The sequence below is a fragment of the Sciurus vulgaris genome (genome assembly GCF_902686455.1).
Source record: "Sciurus vulgaris genome assembly, chromosome: X".
Taxonomy (NCBI): Eukaryota; Metazoa; Chordata; class Mammalia; order Rodentia; family Sciuridae; genus Sciurus; species Sciurus vulgaris.
Window position 1 is genome coordinate 105,254,934 of NC_136471.1, and position 22,450 is coordinate 105,277,383.

Below are 22,450 nucleotides of genomic sequence, written 5' to 3' on the forward strand. Positions count from 1 at the left end.
ATGTTTATTTGCATTTCCAAAATAACTCAGGATTTCTAACATGTTTTCATCAGCAATTTATGTATCTTTCTTGGTTGCTTTTGTTTCTTAACTATAGATTGAACTCACAGTAGTTATCATATTGTCCTACACATATCCCAAAATGTGTGCCAGAATTCAAAGTTCAGATCTGCAAAGACTAATATATTATAGAATAAAATATTATCCACACAGGCATTTAAAATGAAAGAAATAACTGGATGAACATCTGCTTTTTAAAGGTATCAGGGATCTATCAAAGCAGTGTACACTTCTGGGGCTAAGATCTCTAGAGAAGAAAACCCCAAGAGAAAAATATGAAGCTGCTTTTTCCCTCAAGACATTTGCCCAAACAAAAGCTGGTGCTAAGAGACCAAGAATCTGAACACATCTGAACAGAGTCTCATAAAGCTGGTGGGTGTGGCAGCAAATATTGACATTCAGCCTCCATAATGACCCTGGTATATACCCAAAGCTTTCTGGTGGCAACCCAAGGGATACTAGGAGTAAGGGTGACTGGAAATAGACTAAATCCTCACAAAGACTGAAGTACATACAGATTTCAACCAGCTCGAGCCTTTTTTTTTTTTTTTTTAAGAGCTGGATTTTAAATTGTTCTTTTTTTGTTGTTCTTTTTAGATACACATGACAGTACAGTGTATTTTGACATATTATACATACATGAAGTATAACTTATTCTAATTAGAATCCAGCTCAAATCTTGAATTAAAATGATCTGCATCTATTTCAACTCCTTGCCATAAACAATGGTAAATCTTCCTAGAGAAAGAAAATTCATTCAGAGCCTCAAATTACCTTTTCTTTTTTCATACAAATATCTGGCATAAAATTAAATATAACATGGCATGTCAATTTTAAAAATGGCTAAAATCCAAGAATAAGAGGTAATAAAAACATCTATTGATAATACAGATTTTGGAATTATCTTACATGAACTTTAAAAACGAATCAATACATGTATGAAATTATATAAGAAGATGGGGAATTTATCAGACAGGAAGCTTTTAAAATCTCAAATGAAAATTATAGAACTAAAAAATACCACAATTACAATTAAGAAATCAACAGATAGGCTTAATAGCAAATTAGACACAGTTATAAAGATAATGAGCACTAACTAGAAGGAAAGTCAGAAGGAAATATTCAAATGTAGAAACAAAAAGCATGAGAAATCATGGGAAAATGAAAATGTCAGAGATGAGGGAGGAAGGGGGGAGAGAGAAAGAGAGAAGTAGAGGGGAGAATAGCTCAGAAGCAATATGTGAAGCAATAAAAGCTGAGAACTTTCCTCAACTGCTAAAATACCAAACCACATGTTCAGGAAATACTACAAACAACAAGTAGTATATACACAAAGAAAACCACAACTAAACATTGTGTTAAAATTGCTGAACATCAAAGTCAAAGGAAAAGTCCTAAAAAGCAGTCACAAATAAACAAACTGGTTAACTTCAAAGAACAATAATAACAACATCTGACAGAATGTCAGATTCAAAGAACAATAATAAGAACATCTCAACAGAAATAATGGAAGCTAGAAGACAAAGGAATGATAAAACAAAAGTGGGAAGTAAATAACATCTTAACAGACTTCCACACTCAAAGATGAAGGCAAAAAAAAAAATCTGACAAAACAAAAATGAGGAGAGGGTATATGTTGTCTTCTCTAAAGGATATACTAAAGGTAACATTTCAAGGGCACAGGAAATGATCCTACATGGAAGTATGGAGATACTAAAAGGTATGAACAGGGACCAAAAGGGTAAATAAAAGTCAATTTTTAAAATTGGCAAGAAGATTTGAACAGTCACTTCATATATACCCACACCCATGGAGAGATACTGAATGGCAACTAAAAACATGAAAAGGATTGGTGTCTAATCTGCTATTAAATCATTTTGCTCATTAGTCATTGGGAAAAGCAAATTCAAAGGACCAGCTACTATATACAACTAGTGAATTACAAAAAGTAAAACTCAGCATTGTCAAGGATGTGGAGGAACTGGAATACTCATATGCTCCTTGTGGGTGTATAAAATGGTAAATTGCTTTTGTAGATTCTACTAAAGCTAAATATAAGAATTCCCTATGGCCCAGCAGTTCCGCTGCTGAGTATATATGCAACAGAACTGCATATATTGGTGTGTTAAAAGGAATGTACAAAGAGATTCACAGAAGCTTTATTTTGAAGAGCCACAATCTGGAAATAACCCATATATTAATCAAAAGCAAAATGTCCCAACACATTGTGATATAGTCACACAATAGAATACTAAGGAATTTCCAAGCAATGCTAAGGAACAAACTTCTGATACTAACCAAAGCATGGATGACTCTAAAAAATACAGTGTTAAGTGAAAGAAGCCAGACCTCTAAAATTATATACATTTTAAAATTGGGAAAAATTAATCTGTGGTGTTAGAAGTCTGCTTTCTGTTGTGCTTTGGGTAGAATGGTAAGGAAAGTGACTTAAAAGGGACACAGAAGGAAAAGTTTGCTGGTATTCTTTCTTAATGTGAATAGAGTGTTTACTTTGTGCTAATTTGCCAAACTTTACTCTTGTGATGAGTACAGTTTTTTTGTATGCATTTTAAATGTCAATAAAAAGATATATTAAAAAAACTTGATGCACTACTATTATACTTAGTAGGCACTCAATAAATGTTTATAGATTGAATTTTTTAAAGGAAAATAAAAAGGTTACCCTTTCATTAGTACAATGAAGTTGTTCCAGAAATATTTTCCTTCTTTACCCTGGCAAAATACCAAGTAGAAAATAAACACAGCAGAAACCCTGACTTAGAGCAGCACAGTAAAACTCGTTCTACAGATGTAACCAGTGTGACACCCTAGTGCTGTAAAAATCTTGAATTCTTAGTGATTAAGATCTTACTGTTACCAAAATCTCTCTTGAACATCTGCCAGTTTACCAGATGTCTAGTTAGAAATTGAGGACTTTTCCTCCAATACATATTTAGATCTAATTGAGTTCTCAGAATTGTTGGCACAAATATTATGACCCATCATTCACAATCCACATGATATGATAACTGTATATTCTATAATCCCCTAGATCCTGAATGATTTTGCTCTTTTTCTCCCAGACATACTCCAATTTCCTGTGTAAGGGCCTGGATGGCAAGATCTCCTCCAGCTCATCTTTTTTATGCTCAAAAATTATTGCACTTATTTCATGCCAAGGAACTAATGTAAGAATTTTATAGGTGCCAATCACTTAATTCTATAAAGGAACACTATAAAGGAGATAATGCTATTATCCTCATGATATAGATGAGAACTAGCAAAGTTAAACTTACCTGTTAACTTCTCAGTTAATGGAGTTGACATTCAAACCTAAGCAGTCTTGCTCTACAGTCTTGGTCTTAACCATTTGGCTCTTCTGCCTAAATCAATATAATTAGTTCTATTTCTCTAGCAGTGGTCTCAGTTCCACTTTTTATCTCTTTTATCAATGTGAGGCAAGGAGTCTGATGGTCTTACAATTGTTCAGGGTCCTATGGGGTCTGGAGAACTCACCAGAGTACTTTGGGGAGTTGTCCAATTCTTCACTTCCACTGAGTCTAAATTTCCTATCTGTCTTCTATTACATGAGTATTGCATATCTAAGTCCTCCTGAAACCATGCAGTCTAGGCATATGGGAATGAGTAAGCCTTAAAGTGCTAAGCTGGTTTTGGGGAATCATCTCCCAGGGCACATGCAATGACCAGAAAGAAGCAGGACTAGGGCCGACCCCCTATCAATCCTATCAACTTGTCCTCCTCCTTCCTTATCCTGCTTCAGGCAGAAAGGAGCATCAGTGAGTTGAGCTGGACAAAAAAACCCTTCGGCCTTGATAGAAAAAGGGAGGAATACCTGGACTCATGTGCAGGGCCCTCTAGCAGGTTATCTAATGGCAAAATGGTAGCAGGGTCACTCAATCCCAAGGCAGAGGTTCTCCATCCTGCTGTAGATTCTCAGCTCTAGGTCAAGGTACAGCAAGCCCTCTTAAAATGCAGTTTCCCCTATACAGTGAACTTTGTAAATAATCAGGCACGGTCACTAGACCTTCTATGACTGAAATGGTCTCTTGCATTTTCTACCTTTGCTAACACTTGCACCATCCTTACCACCACTAATCTTCTCAACTCCTACAGTATTCCTCAGTATAATTTCTCCCCAAATTGCCAATTAACTAACACTCTACCTTTAGGTAAAATAGACATATATCAAATTGATATTTCTGATAGACTGCAAACTGGACAAAGACAAAGATCTTGTATTATTCACTGATGCCTGGCACCAAGTATAGTACCTGGCACGTAGTAGGTGTTTTAAACAGCTTTGCATTGCTGTAACAATATACTTAAAATAACCAACTTAAAAAAGGAAAGGTTTGTTTTGGCTGATGTTGGAGGTTTTAGTTTAGGGTTGGTTGGCCCTGCTGCTTTGGGGCCTGTGTTGAGGCAGTACATCATGGTTGACAGTATGTAGTGGAGGAGGATGTTCATCTCAAGGTGCCTGGGAAGAAAAGAGAGAGACAGGAAGGGAATGGAGTCCCAATATCCACTTTAAGGGTATGCCCCAAATGACCTAACTTCCACTAGGCCCCACCTCCTAAAGGTTCTACCACCTCCCAATATTGCCCCAGGTTGGCAACCAAGCCTTCAACACATGGGCCTTCAGGAGATACTTATCCAAACTATAGCAGTAAGGAAAACAGCTCAATAAATGTTTATTGATAAACTCAATTAATGACAAAGATTTATTATTAAAATTTTATAGGCAAACCAGTATTAAATGTATTCTTCATTTATCAATCATATCTATAAGCATTTTAAAATGGTACACCATTGTTATTGAAGCTGTTCCTAATGTGTATGGGATCTTCTCCAAAGGGGCAGAAGAATCACAAATCTATCTTTAAACAAGATTTTCAACAATAAGGTATGAAAAATCCAAAAGCAAAAAACACTATTTCTGGTTGTCCCAGGTTTATTCGAAAATCAAATGTTCAGAAATTTCCATTGCCTTTGGACTGTTTAACTGAGTTTCATGGCACATTAGTTAGACTCATCTGTTTGGACATTATTCTTACTCAAAAAGAGAAGAAATTGGTTAACAAATTCTCTGCTCTGTATTATCATCCTTTTCAACAAGCATTAACTAAAATAATTGAAATGCCCTTTTGGGGCTGGGGAGATAGCTCAGTCGGTAGAGTGCTTGCCTTGTAAGCACAAGGCCCTGGGTTCGATCCCCAGCACCCCCCCCCCCAAAAAAAAAAAAAAAAAGAAAGAAATGCCCTTTTAAAAATGAGTAAGAAAACTTTGAAATCAAATAATGAGTTTTTCCAAATTCTTTCTAGATACCATCACTGTGTGCGCATACACACATAAATATTTCCTTTACTTAACCTTGATGTTTGGATCCTAGTCTACACATACAAAAACAACTCAGAATATGTTCACAGAAGCAGATGACAACTTCATGTCCTTAAGTCCAACTCAAAGTCACCAATTCTCAGAGGTTCTAAAGTCATGAATTCATTGTCTTAAATTTGTCCAAACATAATGAATACCATGTGCCATTATAATAACCCTGGTATAAGATGTACTGAATTTATGCTTCGTATTATTTTTCCTAGAGAAAATTCAATTCCATTCTGTTCACTGAGTCCAAATTACTGTTAGGTCTCTTGAGGCACAATTATAACTACCAGAAATAGCTTCCAATCTGAAGCAAGCATTAAAAACTTTATCTAGGGAAATATAAAGATTGGTTCTTTCAACCTTCTTTCTTAGTCTCCCACATGCTGATTAACTGCAGAATCAGCCTTAAAAAGGAAAGGCCAGCAATACTATTATCCACATTATTATAGCCATGTGAGGACTGAGGGTGTAGCTCAGTGGTACAGTGCTCGTCTAGTATGTGTGAAGCCCTGGGTTTGATTTCTACCACTACCCCCCAAGAAAAAAAAAAAAAAAAACTAAATATAGCTTTATGAGCCAGTTTAATCCTTTCTATGTGTGTTCCCCTTGCCCATGTACAACTATCCACCATTACCCAATCTTTCATTTTCTCACTCAGCAGCCAGGGTGATCTTTGATTACAGAGGAGGAGGAATGATTGAGTATGTCACACTTGAGAAGTAAAAACTAAATTCAATTCATTTAGGATAAAAAAGTCATTAGTATGTCTACATGCCCATCCACCAGGCTAAGTACTATCAACCTTGCTAAGGCATTAGAAAGGTGTTTGGGAGCAGGAGGATTGCCAAGTTTGAGGTCAGCCTGGGCAACTTAGTGAGACCTTGTCTCGAACAACAAACAAACTAGGGATACAGCTCAACACAAAACAAATCAATCAAACAAACCCTCTCCTGATATCCTTGCAGACAAATCTGAGGAATTGGTAACTTTTGTGTGTGTGTATGTATGTGTGTCAGGATCTCACTCTGTTGCATAGGCTGGCCTCAAATTTGCAATCCTCTTGCCTCAACCTCCTAAGTAGCTGGGATTACAGATGTGCACCACAGCACTTGGCTAGAAATATACTGATGTAGATGCAGTTAGATAGGTTTGCAACTGCATAAGTAATCTGTACTTGTACTTTTCAGGCCAAGGTGTTTTAAGGAGTGAATAGGACTCTGGCCTTTGGGTCTTCTTAGTATCACTGTTTTGTCAACTACTGGATTAAGACTTAAACTGGGTGTGATTACACACACATCTGTAATACCAATCTCAGGAGATTGAGGCAGTAGGATGGCAAGTTCAAGGCCAAGCCTCAGCCATTTAACAAGAATTTTCTCAAAAAATAAAAGGGGCTGGGGATATAGCTCAGTGGCTGATCACATCTGGGTTTAGTTCTTACACACACACACACACACACACACACACACACACACACACAGACAAACTGATAACTGGGACAAAACTGAGAAGACATAAGAGCATCATGAGTCAAAATTCTAAAAGAAGGAATCAGGCCAATTTTTAGTGGCTTTTTTCTGAATATAATATATCCAGCACTTGTCATTTCTGGGGGAAAAGGAAAAGCCCCTCTTAATTTATTATATAATGAAGTACTTTCTAACAATAGTATTTTACCAATGGAACAGTCTCTGGAGTATTCAGAGCTCTACTGTTGATTATAATCAAGCAGAGGCTAGTGGACTACCTTTCAGGAACCCTACATAGGGAATTTCTACAAAGGGTGCACAATCAGACATGATGCCCTCTTAGGTGTGTTCCATCTCTAACATTCTCCAACTCCATGAGAAGCAGTGTTGGCTAAAACAACTAGCATTAGGTCAAATACTCCCAAACTGGGTCTTGGTCTTGGCTTTGGGCTTTTAAGCTTCCTGAACCTCAATGTTACAAATACTTTGAGCATCCCACTAAATTAATATCCTTCCTTCCTTCTTCCTTACAGGCAGAACTCTGATTCTAACTAGATGCTACTCACCCTCCCATGTGTTCAAACGACTAACCTCCAGGTTTGGCCATTGGAGTAAATCAAGACTAGTGTAAACTAGTCTCTTCGCTATTTTTGTGTTATGAATAGGAAGATGATACCATTTGTATGACATATTTACTGGGTTAAGTTAATTGCTCTGCTCTGTAGGTCTGCAAGGTCAAGCACATCTAACTCTCAGATTATCTGAAACTCTACTTTCTATCCCTATAACTAGGGATAGGTTTAGTATGCACGCATGATGTGACCCAATTCTAGTCAACATAAACTTAATAGAATTCTGCTGAAGGAAAAGGTATTCCTCCTCAAGGAAAAAAAAAAAGTATCCAGGAAGAACTCTCCCTTTTCCTCCTGACTTGGTGCCTATGTGCAACGTCTAGATCTGTAATGATCTGTGAATGTTTTAAAACATGTTCCCTGACATTCTTTGATTTTCTTCCCATAAAGAAATAGGGTTTATATCTTCTCTCTTTGAATCTGAGATCATGCAACTCCTTGAATAATAGAATGTGGAAAAAATAACTGCTGGCTTCTAGGCCAATGTATCAAGAAACAGAAAACTTCCAATTCATCTCTTGGAATCCTTGTGCTTAAGACCTAGCTGTCATGCTGCAGGAAAACCAAGGAGAGGTCAACATGGAAAACGATCAAGGCTTCCAGCCCTCACTCCCAGGTAAGCAACGAACTTGAAGCAGTACCAAACTGCCTCAACTGAAGCCATGTGGCATGGAAACGAGGTGACCCTGCTGAGACTTGCTCAAACTGCAAAATCACAGGCAAAAGAATGACTGTTAGGATTTTAAGTCACTATGTTTTATGGTGTTTTTTTAATACATAAATATATAATGAATGCACAGTTCTCTGAAAATCATCAGGGGAGACTAGAAACAAGCTGAAGATGACAGGCAAAAAGAAAGAAAATTCCTGGGTCCTTGATGACACTGTTGTGTCAACAAATAATGGAATCACAATGCCTCAGAACTTATTATGTGAAGTGATACATTTTTTTCAATTTTAAGCTGCTTCTAGTTGATCTTCTATCACTTGAAATTGAAATATCTTAAACAATATCTTGTTTTTCATCTGTGAAAATGAGATTAATATAATCACCTTGCCTAAACTCACAGAAATACCATTTGGGAGAGTGGTTAGTTTTCTCTTTTCTTTTTACCATTCACTGACCACACATAAGTGCCAGAACTGTGTATGCACAAATGAATGACAAAGACCCCTGACCAGCCCCAGTAGCCCATGCCTCATCATGCTTCCTGCCCGCAACAAAACTTAATTAAGGAAGCATGAAAAACAAAGACACATGAAAACAAGAAAAAAATCACCCATACTCTCTCACTATCTCAGGACAACAACTAATTGAAATCCCAGTGCACTTCCTTTCAGGTTTTTTGAAGTTTTATATTTTGTGTATGTGTGTGCACGTCACTTTTGTGTGTGTACACACATGCAAAAAACTGAGATGATGTTGTAGTGAAAATTTACAAGCTTACGCCAGGTGCAGTGGCACATGTCTGTAATCCCAGTGACTTGGGAGGCAGAGGCAAGAGGATCCCAAGTTCAAAGGCTACCCTGGGCAATTTAGCAAGATCCTGTCTCAAAATAAAGAATAAAAAAAAGTGCGGGAGTATAGCTCAGTGGTAGAGTGCTCCTGGGTTCAATCCCCAGTTCTTCAAAAAAAAAAAAATATATATATATCTGTATATATACATATATGTAAGATCATATCAGTAAAACATCAAATAAAAACAAGAGTTATCCTTTGACTCTCCCTCCCAATACACCTCTAAGAATGTATAAATTAAAACTATTATTTTTAGACTAATTCATAAAATGCAGTTGGTTCTGAAAACAGGCAATGAAATAAATAAGATTTTTTTCAGAAGCTATCAATGCGTCTGGCCAAGGTAGACCTTTGAGCAGCAACCTGATCAATAGAAGATGACTGTGTCAAATTAACCCAAGTTCAAAGATTTGTATTATAAAATTAGACCTATGAATCATAGTCTCTTTGTTCTTCCCCCAAATGCAGTACAAATGACACAGTGGGACTAAATTATTAAGAATACTTTTCCTAGGAATTCAAGAGACAATAAACACCTTTGAAATCCCTAATTCAGACTATCACCTTCTGTCCATTTGGCTTGCCTGCTGTTATGGTTTAGATATGAAGTATCCCCCAAAAGCTCATGTGAAGACAATCCAAGAATGATTATAGGTTAAATGATTGGGTAATGAGAACCTTAACCTAATCAGTGTATTAATCCCCAGACAGGGATTAACTGAGTGGTGACTATAGGTTGGTAGGGTGTGGATGGAGGAGGTGAGTCATTAGGGGTGTGCCTTAAGGATATATATTTGGTGAACTGAGCTTAGTCTCTCTCTCTGCTTCTTTGGTGGTCATGTCCTGACCTGCTTTCCTCTACCACTTTTCCACCATGATGTTCTGCCTCATCTCAGGCCCCAAAGAATGGAGTCAGCTGTCTATGCACTAATACCTCTGAAACCATGAGCCCCAAAATAAACTTTTCCCTCTCTAATTCTTCTTGTTGGGTCTTTTGGTCCCAGCAGTGAAAGAGCTAACTAAAACACCTAACTAAGACTACAAAATTTTAAGTTCTTATCAAACCCTCTTCATCACCCCTCCCTGCATCCAGCAAAGAATGCTTGGTGCAAAACTGCATTTATCCTATTGTACAAACTCAAGGATACTTACTCCTCTATTCTTTCACAGGCTTCATTTGACAGAACTTGTCCCTGGATGAACCTAACTGTCTTTTCCACAGCTGCACATGCCTGGCCTGCAGTGGCTCAAATTATCTCTATTCAGATGACTACTCCCGAGCGGCAGAGCTTGAGACAGAAGTGGTTCATTTGGGAGGCAGGCCTCGGAAGCAGAAAGAAGGAGTGGGGGAAGCGAGAGAGAGAGAAGGATGCCAGGCTAACAAAGGCCACATTAAGCTGGTAAATGCTGTGGCAAATGATGATCCACAGAAGTCTATATAGATTGGACCCCAGGTTATCCATCTGAAGGATAGAGAGGCTAAGGCTTTATCCACTAAGACCTTTGGGGGTGGCCCTGTGCATGTTAGCTTCCCTATAATTCTCATCAGTACCAAAGCTTTCTCTGGCATAGGAGAAATCCCTAAGACAGAAAAGAAGAAAAACACTGCAGTATGCACTGGGACACAGGTTTGGGGTTCCCTGATGTTGGCAATGTGCACAGAACCCTTCATACAATTGCATGGACCTATCACTGAGTATCCAAGAGCCTGCTACAGGGCTCAAAATTCAGCTCTCCAGGATAGATATCCATTCCTGCCTCCATATTAAATCTGCAATATCTCTATGGTATTTCTCCTTTTAGATGTTCCATAGGCATCTCCAACTAAACATAACAGAAACTGAGAGAAGTATGAAGTACTGTCATGGATTTACACTCTGATAGCATTTGCTGATGGCAACTGCACAGAGATTCCTGAATTGTGAGCAGTTTTGCCAATGAATGGGTCTATAAGAACACCTGCCAGACTCTGGAACCCAGGCATCAGTCATTCTTTCTGGATTGGGACTGACTGTCTCATCCTTAAAGAAGGGGTGGCATGCAGAGTTGTGCACTAGCATCTCCACACTCTGGGTGATGCACCTCCTGTTACTGTTGAAGGTCTTATTGCTTATCAGCTCTAGGATACAAGCTGTTTCTCAGGTAACTGATACCCATGCAACATACATTGTCAACAGGGGTTCAACTGTCTTCCCTCTCAAAATGAAATAAAACAAGTTTTGTTTTCAATTACATACTTATTTCAATATTCTTAGTCAACATTCCTTTGTTCTCTTTTGAACTGGTTGTAACATCTGTCTTTTCCCTCTTGAATAAATAATGTATTTATATGGATGTGAGCAACATGATTTCATCCATTTTGAAAAATACCTTCTAACCACTTTGGAACACACTGACAAGATGCCCCATAGATGTTCCCGTCAGAGTCAGGTAAACAGTATCTGACAGAGGAAAGCACCTTGCGCACAGTGAAAGCCCAGGATTGTCTTTTGTTGGCTCTGATAGGTGAATCCAGAGTACCAACAGGACCTGGTTGATGCTCTCATTTTATAATTTTTAATCATCTCTCTATTAACCCTGTGTTCATTTTGGTTTGGTTCATTTATGGTCATTATTTCCCATTATTGGCAGAAATGATTGGGAATTTAAAAAAATTTTTTTTTTTTTTGGTATTGGGGATTGAACCCAGGGGTGCTTTGCCACTGAACTATATTTCCACTTCTTTTTTATTTTGAGACACGGTCTTATTAAGTTGCTGATGGTATAAGTTGCTGAGGCTGGCCTCGAACTTGTGATCTTCCTGCCTCCGCCTCCTGAGTTGCTGGGATTAGAAGTGTGCACCACTGTGCCCAGCACAGGAATTTGATTTTAGAGTCTGAACATCTGCATATCTCTCTAAATGTCTATTCCTGATTTATAGAAATCTAGACTCCAATTGGTTAGGAGGCAACAGAAAATCGTCTAGTCTGTCTTTTTATTAGCTTGCTTTTATTAGCTTGAACTTGCAAATCTACTAAGAGTCTCATGCCATTTAGAAGAACAGCCATTTGAAATCTGGTCTAGAAAGAATTTCTGATTTTATGTTGACACTTGACCTATACCTGAAATTGTAGAGTTGAAGCTATAAGTGTTACATCTCTGTGCCTGTTTGTCTATCTGCAATTCAGAAATAATTTTACCATTGGATGATATTGATACATTAGTTTATAAAGTCTCTTAAGGGAACTCTCTTCTGACTAGCATTTCCAGACAAATTATTTATATAATTAAAATATAGGAAATGAATCATCGATACTTTAAATGTGCTAGCTTTAAAGTATATATTCTCCTAGAAATGCATACAAAATCATTTTAAGAATTCAAATTTACATTAATTCATGTAAGTCTTTGGCAAATAAGACTAGTTTAAGAGTTTAGGCTTAATGTAAACAAGTATGTCTTTTCTGATTTACCAGTGTTACCTATAATACAAGCACACTTTTTTGGGGGGTGTGTTTTTCCTAAACTTAGGCAGTTTTCTGATGAAATGAGCTAGAATTATTCATATTGATTATCTGCAATTGTGAAAAACCCAAATTTACATAGAAGCAAATTAAATCATTGTTTAAGTGAACTTGTACTTCCATAGTAATGAGGCTTTGTAGTATGTCACCTTAAAGAACATTTCCAAGATCTTGAGACAACTGGAGATTTGATTTGCAATGATGTTTAGATCATTTCTATATAAGACAGAATACTGAAAAACTGACTAGTAAGCATAATGTAAATTTATATACTTTTGCTTCTTATTTGTATATATGCAAACAGGTTCTATCTTTGGGTCTGTAAATGAGTATGTTCATTTTTGCCATTTTATGAAAGCAAATAAGGGTTTATGTAGCTGCATAAGGCTGTTAGGTGTATCCATGAGATTTGCTAGTCTGCTATAATTACAGAATTTCAAAATTAAACATACCCTAATTTTCTTTAGGAACAAGTGACTGCTTAAAATTTAATATACATGAGTGGAATCCTATTAGGAATCTTAGGATAGTAAGACTAAAGTACAATGATTTGTTGCTCTAGAATGGGAAAGACAAACAATGGTTAAGGACAAAACCTGAATGAACAAAGAAAGCCATAGAAGGTCTACAGAAAGAGAATCTGAAAAGAAACACAAATTTATGTTACATTTTTTGCCAGATATGGCTCAGTTTTGATGGGTTATTTGTACAACTGTCAAACAGAGTTTGTGGGGCTGGGCACAGTGGTGCACACCTATAATCCCAGTGACTAGGGAGGCTGAGGCAGGAGGATTGCAAGTTCAAGGTGAGCCTCAACAACTTAGTGAGAGCCTGTCTCAAAATAAAAATAAAAAAGACCTGGGGGTAGCTCAGTGGTAAAGCACCCCTGGGTTAAACTCCTAGTACCATACACGTGTGTATGAGTACACACACACACACACACGCACACACACACAAGCTTATCAGTCCTTTAGGATCAAATGCTGCACTGAAACAAACCTAGGACTTGATTTGCCTTTTATGAAGGTTAAGTATTGGTCTGTTCTCTTAATAAGAAGTGATATTACTATTTTTTAAATTAATTTATTTATTTTGATTCATTGTAAAGATCACTCTTTACCTGTGCTGGTTTCCTATGACTGCTGTGACAAATTAGCACACATTTGGTGGTTTAAAACAGCACACATTTATTCTCTTACACTATTGGAAGTAAGAAGTTCCAGATCAGTTTCACTGGGCTAGAATCAAGGTGTCAATAGGGCCATGCCTCTCCCAGGGGCTCTAGGGCAGAATCCATTTCCTTGCCTTTTCAAGTTTCAACAGCTTCATTCCTTAGCTCTTAGCCCCTTCCTCCATCTTCAAAGACAGCAGTGTAGCACATATTTTTTAATAGTTAAGAGACATTATTCTAATAGCTATAATTACAGTGCTTGTCAAAATGAAAACTGAAAACAAGTATACAAAGTAGTTGATTATTAATTGTGTATCAAAAGCATTAAGAGGTTCTATGACACCAAATAAACCAGTTCTGAGGTTTCCCCAAGATAATTTTAACAGCTTCAGCTTCTTCAGTGTTTATCAAATACAAAAGGAAAAAGTAGAGGTCATTTTTTTCAATGGCAAATCAGACCCTTGCATGCTGAGAGAAAAAGCTACTTCACACATGGAGATGGGGGTGCTCTGGGTCTGTGGATCTAAAGTGGGCCAACACTCCCAGCTTGTATGCACTCGTGCTGGGGAGACCCAGATCTGCCAGCATGCTGAGAGGGTGCATGAGTGAGCGGATGCTGGGGACATGGGCTGCTGCTCTGGCCACACACCAACCAAAGGTGCATCTGGGCCCTGTGTCCTCCACAATGGCCCTCCCAGCTCACCCCCAGGAGACCATGGGAACACAAGTACAACACAATGCTCTGGAATGTAGATGACCCAAAGACAGGCGAATCACAGGGTCTCTATTGGGACCATGCAGTGGATGGCAGTTTGTGTCACCATCTTGTGTTCCCAGAGGGGAATGGCTGATGGGACTAGCATTCAGGCTGTACCAGGCATAGTCACCCTTCTGTGTGTTCAAGTTTCTCTCCTTATCTTGTATTTTTAACTATGTTAAAAAATGCACTGAGTTTGGGTTAAAAACCAACCAAAAAATGGATCCCAACACCAACCTGAAGCCCAGGAGGCCAAATGCCCACATGCCTAAATTCCTTTTCAATACTGAAGGAAACAGTTTCCTCAGTGGAAACAGAAACTATTTACATTACACAAAAACCTGGTTGCAGGCTGTGTCTACATATATACAGCATTGTGCAATGCAGATAGACCAACCCATGGAGACAAATTCTGCTACTCAGGACAGCAGAGTTGCATGTTTGCCACATGAAAGGAAAATGAGGGTAGAGGAAGAAGTGAGGAGGTCAAGACTTCTGGTTCACTTCTGGTTCCAGAGCTGATTGGACAGCTAGTCCAGTCTTTCATAGAGCCTGTCCCCACTGGTGGCTTGAATGTACCAGTTCCTGTGATGTAGTGAGTGTAGCCCCAGCTTGTGTGTGATTTTTTGGCCATGTTCATGGCATCTGGGAGGTGCTGCTTGTTGGCAAACATAAGGAGGACACTGTCTCAGGGCTCATCTTTGGCTAGCATCCTCATGAGCTCCTAACAGGTCTCGTTCACACACTCTGTCATTATAGTCCACCACAAAGATCAAGCCTTGGGTTTTCTGGAAGTAGTGACACCATAGCAGCCAGATCTTGTCCTGGTCACCCACATCTCATACAGTGAAGCTGATGTTCTTGTATTCAATGGTCTTTACATTGAAACCTGTGGTGGGAATGGTGGTGACAATTTCACCCAGCTTCAGTTTGTATAGACTAGTTGTCTTCCCTGAAGCACCCAGGTCCATCATGAGGATGCATGTTTCTTTTTTTGCCAAAAAGGCCCCTGAAGAGGTTTGCAAAGATATTCCCCATCCTTGTGGGTGGTTGGAAGTGACACTGGCCAGAGTCCTCAGTGGTGGTTGCTCCAATTCAGGCATTGGTTTTGCTCCCACAAGATGGTGGTGTGGACAGTGGCCATGTCAGTTCCTCAAAGTGTAGCATCTTGCTTCAGTCTTTTTTTTTTTTTTTATTGTAAACAAATGGGATACATGTTGTTTCTCTGTTTGTACATGGCGTAGAGGCATTCCATTTGTGTAATCATAAATTTACATAGAGTAATGTTGTTTGATTCATTCTCTCATTCCCTCCCTTCCCCCCACCCCTCCCACCCCTCTTTTCCCTCTATACAGTACTTCCTTCCTCCATACTTGCCCCCCTCCCTAACCCTAACTCTAACCCTAACACTAACCCTTCCCTCCCCCCCATTATGTGTCATCCTCCACTTATTAGCGATATCATTTGTCCTTTGGCTTTTTGAGATTGGCTTATCTCACTTAGCATGATATTCTCCAATTTCATCCATTTGCCTGCAAATGTCATAATTTTATCATTCTTTATGGCTGAGTAATATTCCATTGTATATATATACCACAGTTTCTTTATCCACTCATCAATTGAAGGGCATCTAGGTTGGTTCCACAGTCTGGCTATTGTGAATTGAGCAGCTATGAACATTGATGTGGCTGTATCTCTGTAGTATGCTGATTTTAAGTCCTTTGGGTATAGGCCAAGGAGTGGGATAGCTGGGTCAAATGGAGGGTCCATTCCAAGTTTTCTAAGGAATCTCCACACTGCTTTCCAGAGTGGCTGCACTAATTTGCAGCCCCACCAGCAATGTATGAGTGTACCTTTCTCCCCACATCCTCGCCAACACCTGTTGTTGCTCGTATTCTTGATAATCGCCATTCTAATTGGGGTGAGATGGAATCTTAGGGTGGTTTTGATTTGCATTTCTCTTATTACTAGAGATGTTGAACATTTTTCCATATGTTTGTTGATTGCTTGTAGATCTTCTTCTGTGAAGTGTCTATTCATTTCCTTAGCCCATTTGTCGACTGGATTATTTGAATTCTTGGAGTAGAGTTTTTTGAGTTCTTTATAGATTCTGGAGATTAGTGCTCCATCTGAAGTATGATTGGCAAAGATATTCTCCCACTCTGTAGGCTCTTTCTTCGCATTGCTGATAGTTTCCTTTGCTGAGAGAAAGCTTTTTAGTTTGAATCTATCCCAGTGGTTGATTCTAGCTTTTATTTCTTGTGCTATGGGAGTCCTGTTAAGGAAGTCTGATCCTAGACCAACAAGGTGAAGATTTGGACCTACTTTTTCTTCTATAATCTGCAGGGTCTCTGGTCTGATTCCGAGGTCCTTAATCCATTTTGAGTTTAGTTTCGTGCATGGTGAGAGATATGGGTTTAGTTTCATTCTGTTGCATATGGATTTCCAATTCTCCCAGCACCATTCGTTGAAGAGGCTATCTTTTCTCCATTGCATATTTTTGGCACCTTTGTCTAGTATGAGAAAATTGTATTTATTTGGGTTTGTGTCCGTGTCCTCTATTCTGTACCATTGATCTACCTTTCTATTTTGATACCAATACCATGCCGTTTTTGTTACTGTTGCTTTGTAGTAGAGTTGAAGATCTGGTATTGCAATACCCCCTGTTTCACTCTTCCTGCTAAGGATTGCTTTTGCTATTCTGGGTTTCTTATTCTTCCAGATGAATTTCATAATTGCTTGCTCTATTTCTGTAAGGTACGTCATTGGGATTTTAATTGGAATTGCATTGAATTTGTATAGCACTTTAGGTAGTATGGCCATTTTGACAATATTAATTCTTCCTATCCAAGAACATGGAAGATCTTTCCATCTTCTAAGGTGTTCTTTAATTTCTTTCTTTAGTGTTGTATAGTTCTCATTGTAGAGGTCTTTCACCTCTTTTGTGAGATTGATTCCTAAGTATTTTATTTTTTTCAAGGCTATTGTGAATGGGGTAGTTTTCCTAATTTCTCTTTCTGAAGATTCATCACTTATGTATAAAAATGCGTTGGATTTATGGGCATTGATCTTGTAACCTGCTACTTTACTGAATTCACTTATGAGTTCTAAGAGTTTTCTGGTGGAATTTCCAGGTTCCTCTAAATATATAATCATGTCATCAGCGAACAGGGATAGTTTGAGTTCTTCTTTTCCAATTCGTATCCCTTTAATTTCTTTGGTTTGTCTAATTGCTCTGGCCAGAGTCTCAAGAACGATGTTGAATAGAAGTGGTGAAAGAGGGCATCCCTGCCTTGTTCCAGTTTTTAGGGGGAATGCTTTCAGTTTTTCACCATTTAGAATGATATTAGCCATGGGCTTAGCATAAATGGCCTTTACAATGTTAAGGAATGTTCCCACTATCCCTATTTTTTCTAGTGTTTTGAGCATGAAGGAGTGCTGTATTTTATCAAATGCTTTTTCTGCATCTATTGAAATAATCATATTTTATCAAATGCTTTTTCTGCATCTATTGAAATAATCATGTGATTCTTGACTTTAAGTCTATTAATATGGTGAGTTACGTTTATTGATTTCCTGATGTTGAACCAACCTTGCATCCCTGGGATGAAACCCACTTGGTCATGGTGCACTATCTTTTTAATATGCTTTTGTATGCGATTTGCTAAAATTTTGTTGAGAATTTTTGCGTCAATGTTCATTAAGGATATTGGTCTGAAATTTTGTTCCTTGATGAGTCACTGTCTGGTTTAGGTATCAGTGTGATATTGGCTTCATAGAATGAGTTTGGGAGGGTTCCCTCCTCTTCTGTTTTATGGAATACTTTGAGAAGTATTGGAATGAGCTGTTCTTTAAAGGTTTTGTAGAACTTGGCTGAGAACCCATCTGGTCCCGGACTTTTCTTTGTTGGTAGGCTTTTGATGACTTCTTCTATTTCAGTACTTGAAATTGGTCTATTTAAATTGTTTATGTCCTCCTCGTTCAGTTTAGGCAATTCATATGTCTCTAGAAACCTGTTGATGTCTTCGAAATTTTCTATTTTGTTATAGATTTTCAAAATAGCTTCTAATTATGTTTTGTATTTCAATCCTGTCTGTTGTGATATTTCCTTGTTCATTCCAAATTTTAGTGATTTGGGTTTTCTCTCGTCTTCTCTTTGTTAGTGTGGCTAAAGGTTTATCAATTTTGTTTATTTTTTCGACGAACCAACTATTTATTTTGTCAATTTTTTGTATTGTTTCTTTTGTTTCAGTTTCGTTGATTTCAGCTCTCAGTTTCACTATTTCCTGTCTTCTACTACTTTTGGTGCTGTTCTGTTCTTCTTTTTCTAGGGCTTTGAGCTGTAGTGTTAGGTTGTTTATTTGTTGAGTTTTACTTCTTTTATTAAATGCGCTCCATGAAATAAATTTCCCTCTAAGTACTGCTTTCATAGTGTCCCAGAGATTTTGATATGATGTTTCTTTGTTCTCATTTACCTCTAAGAATTTTTTAATTTCCTTCCTAATATCTTCTGTTATCCATTCATCATATAATAGCATATTGTTTAATCTCCAGATGTTGGAATAGTTTCTGTGTTTACTCTTTCATTTATTTCTAACTTCAATCCATTATGATCTGATAGAATACATGGTAGTGTCTCTATCTTCTTGTATTTGCTAACATTAGCTTTGTGGCATAATATATGGTCTATTTTAGAGAAGGATCCATGTGCTGCTGAGAAGAAAGTGTATTCGCTCTTGGTTGGATGGTATATTCTATAAATGTCCGTTAAGTCTAGATTATTGATTGTGTTATTGAGATCTATGGTTTCTTTGTTCAATTTTTGTCTGGAAGATCTGTCCAGTGGTGAGAGAGGCGTGTTAAAATCACCTAGTATTATTGTGTTATGGTCTATTTGGTTTCTGAAATTGAGAAGGATTTGTTTGACATACATGGATGAGCCACTGTTTGGGGCATAGATGTTTATGATTGTTATATCTTGCTGATTTATGCTTCCCTTAAGCAGTATGAAATGACCTTCTTTGTCCCTTCTGACTAACTTTGGCTTGAAGTCCACATTGTCTGAAATGAGGATGGATACTCCAGCTTTTTTGCTGAGTCCATGTGCATGGTATGTTTTTCCCCATCCTTTCACCTTTAGTCTATGGGTACCTTTTTCTATGAGGTGAGTCTCTTGCAGGCAACATATTGTTGGATCTTTCTTTTTAATCCAATCTGCCAGTCTATGTCTTTTGATTGATGAATTCAGGCCATTAACATTCAGGGTTATTATAGAGATATGATTTGGTTTCCTGGTCATTTGGTTCATTTTTTAAATTTTATTTATTTATTTGTTTGACACAACTTGTTTCCTCCTTTATTAGATAATTCCTTTAGGATAATTCCTCCCTTTGCTGATTTGCTTCTTTGTTTTTCATCTCTTCCTCATGGAATATTTTGCTGAGAATGTTCTGTAATGCTGGCTTTCTTTTTGTAAATTCTTTTAGCTTTTGTTTATCATGGAAGGATTTTATTTCATCGTCAAATTTGAAGGTAAGTTTTGCTGGTATAAGATTCTTGGTTGGCATCCATTTTCTTTCAGGGCTTGAAAAATGTTGTTCCAGGCCCTTCTAGCTTTTAGGGTGTGGACTGAAAAATCTGCTGATGTTTGTATTGGTTTCCCCCTGAATGTAATTTGGTTCTTTTCTCTCACAGCCTTTAAAATTCTGTCTTTATTTTGTATGTTAGGTATTTTCATTATAATGTGCCTTGGTGTGGGTCTGTTGTAATTTTGTGTATTTGGAGTCCTATAAGCCTCTTGAACTTGATTTTCCATTTCATTCTTCAGATTTGGGAAATTTTCTGATATTATTTCATTGAATAAATTGTTCATTCCTTTGGCTTGTTTCTCTAGGCCTTCCTCAATCCCAATAATTCTTAAATTTGGCCTTTTCATGATATCCCATAGTTCTTGTAGATTCTGTTCATGATTTCTTACCATCTTCTCTGTTTGGTCAACTTTGTTTTGAAGGTTAAATATTTTGTCTTCAATATCTGAGGTTCTGTCTTCCAGGTGTTCTATCCTATTGGATATGCTTTCTATGGAGTTCTTAATTTGGTTTATTGTTTCCTTCATGTCAAGGATTTCTGTTTGGTTTTTTTTCAATATCTCTAACTTTTTATTGAAATGATCTTTTGCTTCCTGTATTTGCTCTTTTAACTGTCGATTGGTGCGATCATTCAATGCTTGCATTTGCTCTTTCATCTCATCATTCAGTGCATGCATTTGCTCTTTCATCTCATCATTTGCTTTTCTGATCATTTTAATTATGTACATTCTGAACTCCTTTTCTGTCATTTCTTCTGCCATGCTGTCACTGGGTTTTATTGATGTAACATCTAGATTTGTTTGCAGCATTTTCTTTCCTTGTTTTCTCATATTGTTCAGGTATCAGTGGACCGCTGAGATATTGCAGATTTCCTCTATTGACTTACAATGTCCCTGAAGATTTCTATATATATCCCCTCTTAGCCTTCAGTAGGCTGAATTCTTGGAGGAAGTTGATAATGCGGTGCTCCACAAGGAAGCTGCCTCTCTAGGAGTGGTGGCCTTCAGGTGGGGTATAATCCCTGCTAGTGGGCAGTGGTGCCTCCACTTGTTGACCAATGGTCATCCAAAGGGGACCTAGGCTGCGGGCTGAGGCAAGGCCTGTTTGGGCCTGAGTCTCTGATTTTACCGTCCTTGTGGGGAAACCTCACCCGGCAGGGAACACTCACCTGGTGGGGAGGTCTCGCTGGTCAGTTCCCTCCTAGAGGTTCCCCTCAATTTACAGCTACCGCCTGGGCTGGGCTGCCTTCCTCTGCAAAGTTCCCAGGGGCCCGGCCCTACCTCCTGGGCCTGGGAGCCTCACCCTTTGCAGATGAATCTCCTTAGGCTGCCCCTCCTCAGAGAATCTGCCTGGAGGCCTGGAACCTTCGCTCCGCCCTAAGCCTGTCTCTGTGCGGCTCTTCCACCAAGAAGCCTCCTAGATCCTGGGACCCTGCTCTGCACCTAATCGCCTGGCTATGCGGCCCCTCCTCTGAGCAGCCACCTGGGGCCCCGTACAATCGCTCTGAGTCCCAGAGACCCGCCACACGCCTCTTCCTCCAGACAGCCGCCCAGTATTCCGGTGCGGTCACTAGGAGTCCAAAAAACTCATTGCGTGCCTCCACCTCCCACCAACCACCCGTAGCCCTGGGCAATCAATCACTCCGAGTCGAAGTCACCCTCCCCGTTCCTCCTCCTTCTCCAGATAACCCCCCAGGTGTTCAGGAGCGGTCGCTCTGAGTGGCTCTGAATCCACGTAACCCGCTGCACGGGTCCTCTGGGCAACCGCCCGGAGCTCTGGTGCGGCCACTCAAGACCAAGCGACCCACCACGCTTCTCCTCCAGGCAGCCCCCCTGTGTTCAGGAGCTGTCACTTTAAGTCCAAACAACTCACCACTCGCCTTCTCCTCTGAGCAGCCGTCTGGAGCGCTAATGCAGTCACTGCGAGTCCAAACGACCTGCCGCGCTCCTCCTCCTCCTCGTCCTACTCTTCCGGGCAGGCCCCGGTGTTCAGAAGTGGTCTGAGTCCAAACAGCTTGCCACGCAGCCCCTCCTCTGGCAACCGCCTGTAGCTCTGGTGTAGCCACTCCGAATCCAAGCAGCCACGCTCCTCCTCCTCTTCGTCCTCAGGGCAGGCCCCGGGGTTCAGAAGCAGTCGTTCTGAGTCCAAACAGCTCGCCGCGCAGCTTCTCCTCTGGCAACCGCCTGCAGCTCTGGTGCAGTCACTCCGAACCTAAGCGGCCACGTTCCTCCTCCTCCTCCTCCTCCTCAGGGCAGGCCCCGGTGTTCTGAGTCCACACAGCTCTCCTCGCCACTCCTCCCCTGGGCAGCCGCCGGAGCCCCAGTGGCTGCTCCGAGTCCCAGCGC

General features: G+C 39.2%; 1 protein-coding gene and 1 pseudogene across 2 annotated transcripts in view; both read right to left on the reverse strand.

Moving 5' to 3' along the window:
• XK (X-linked Kx blood group antigen, Kell and VPS13A binding protein) overlaps positions 1 to 22,450 on the reverse strand; it is a 55,463-nt gene that overhangs the window by 12,451 nt on the left and 20,562 nt on the right. The window lies entirely within an intron of this gene.
• On the reverse strand, positions 15,018 to 15,703 carry LOC306651412 (ADP-ribosylation factor 1-like; annotated as a pseudogene). Its single transcript has one exon. The product of its transcript is annotated as an ADP-ribosylation factor 1-like (transcript).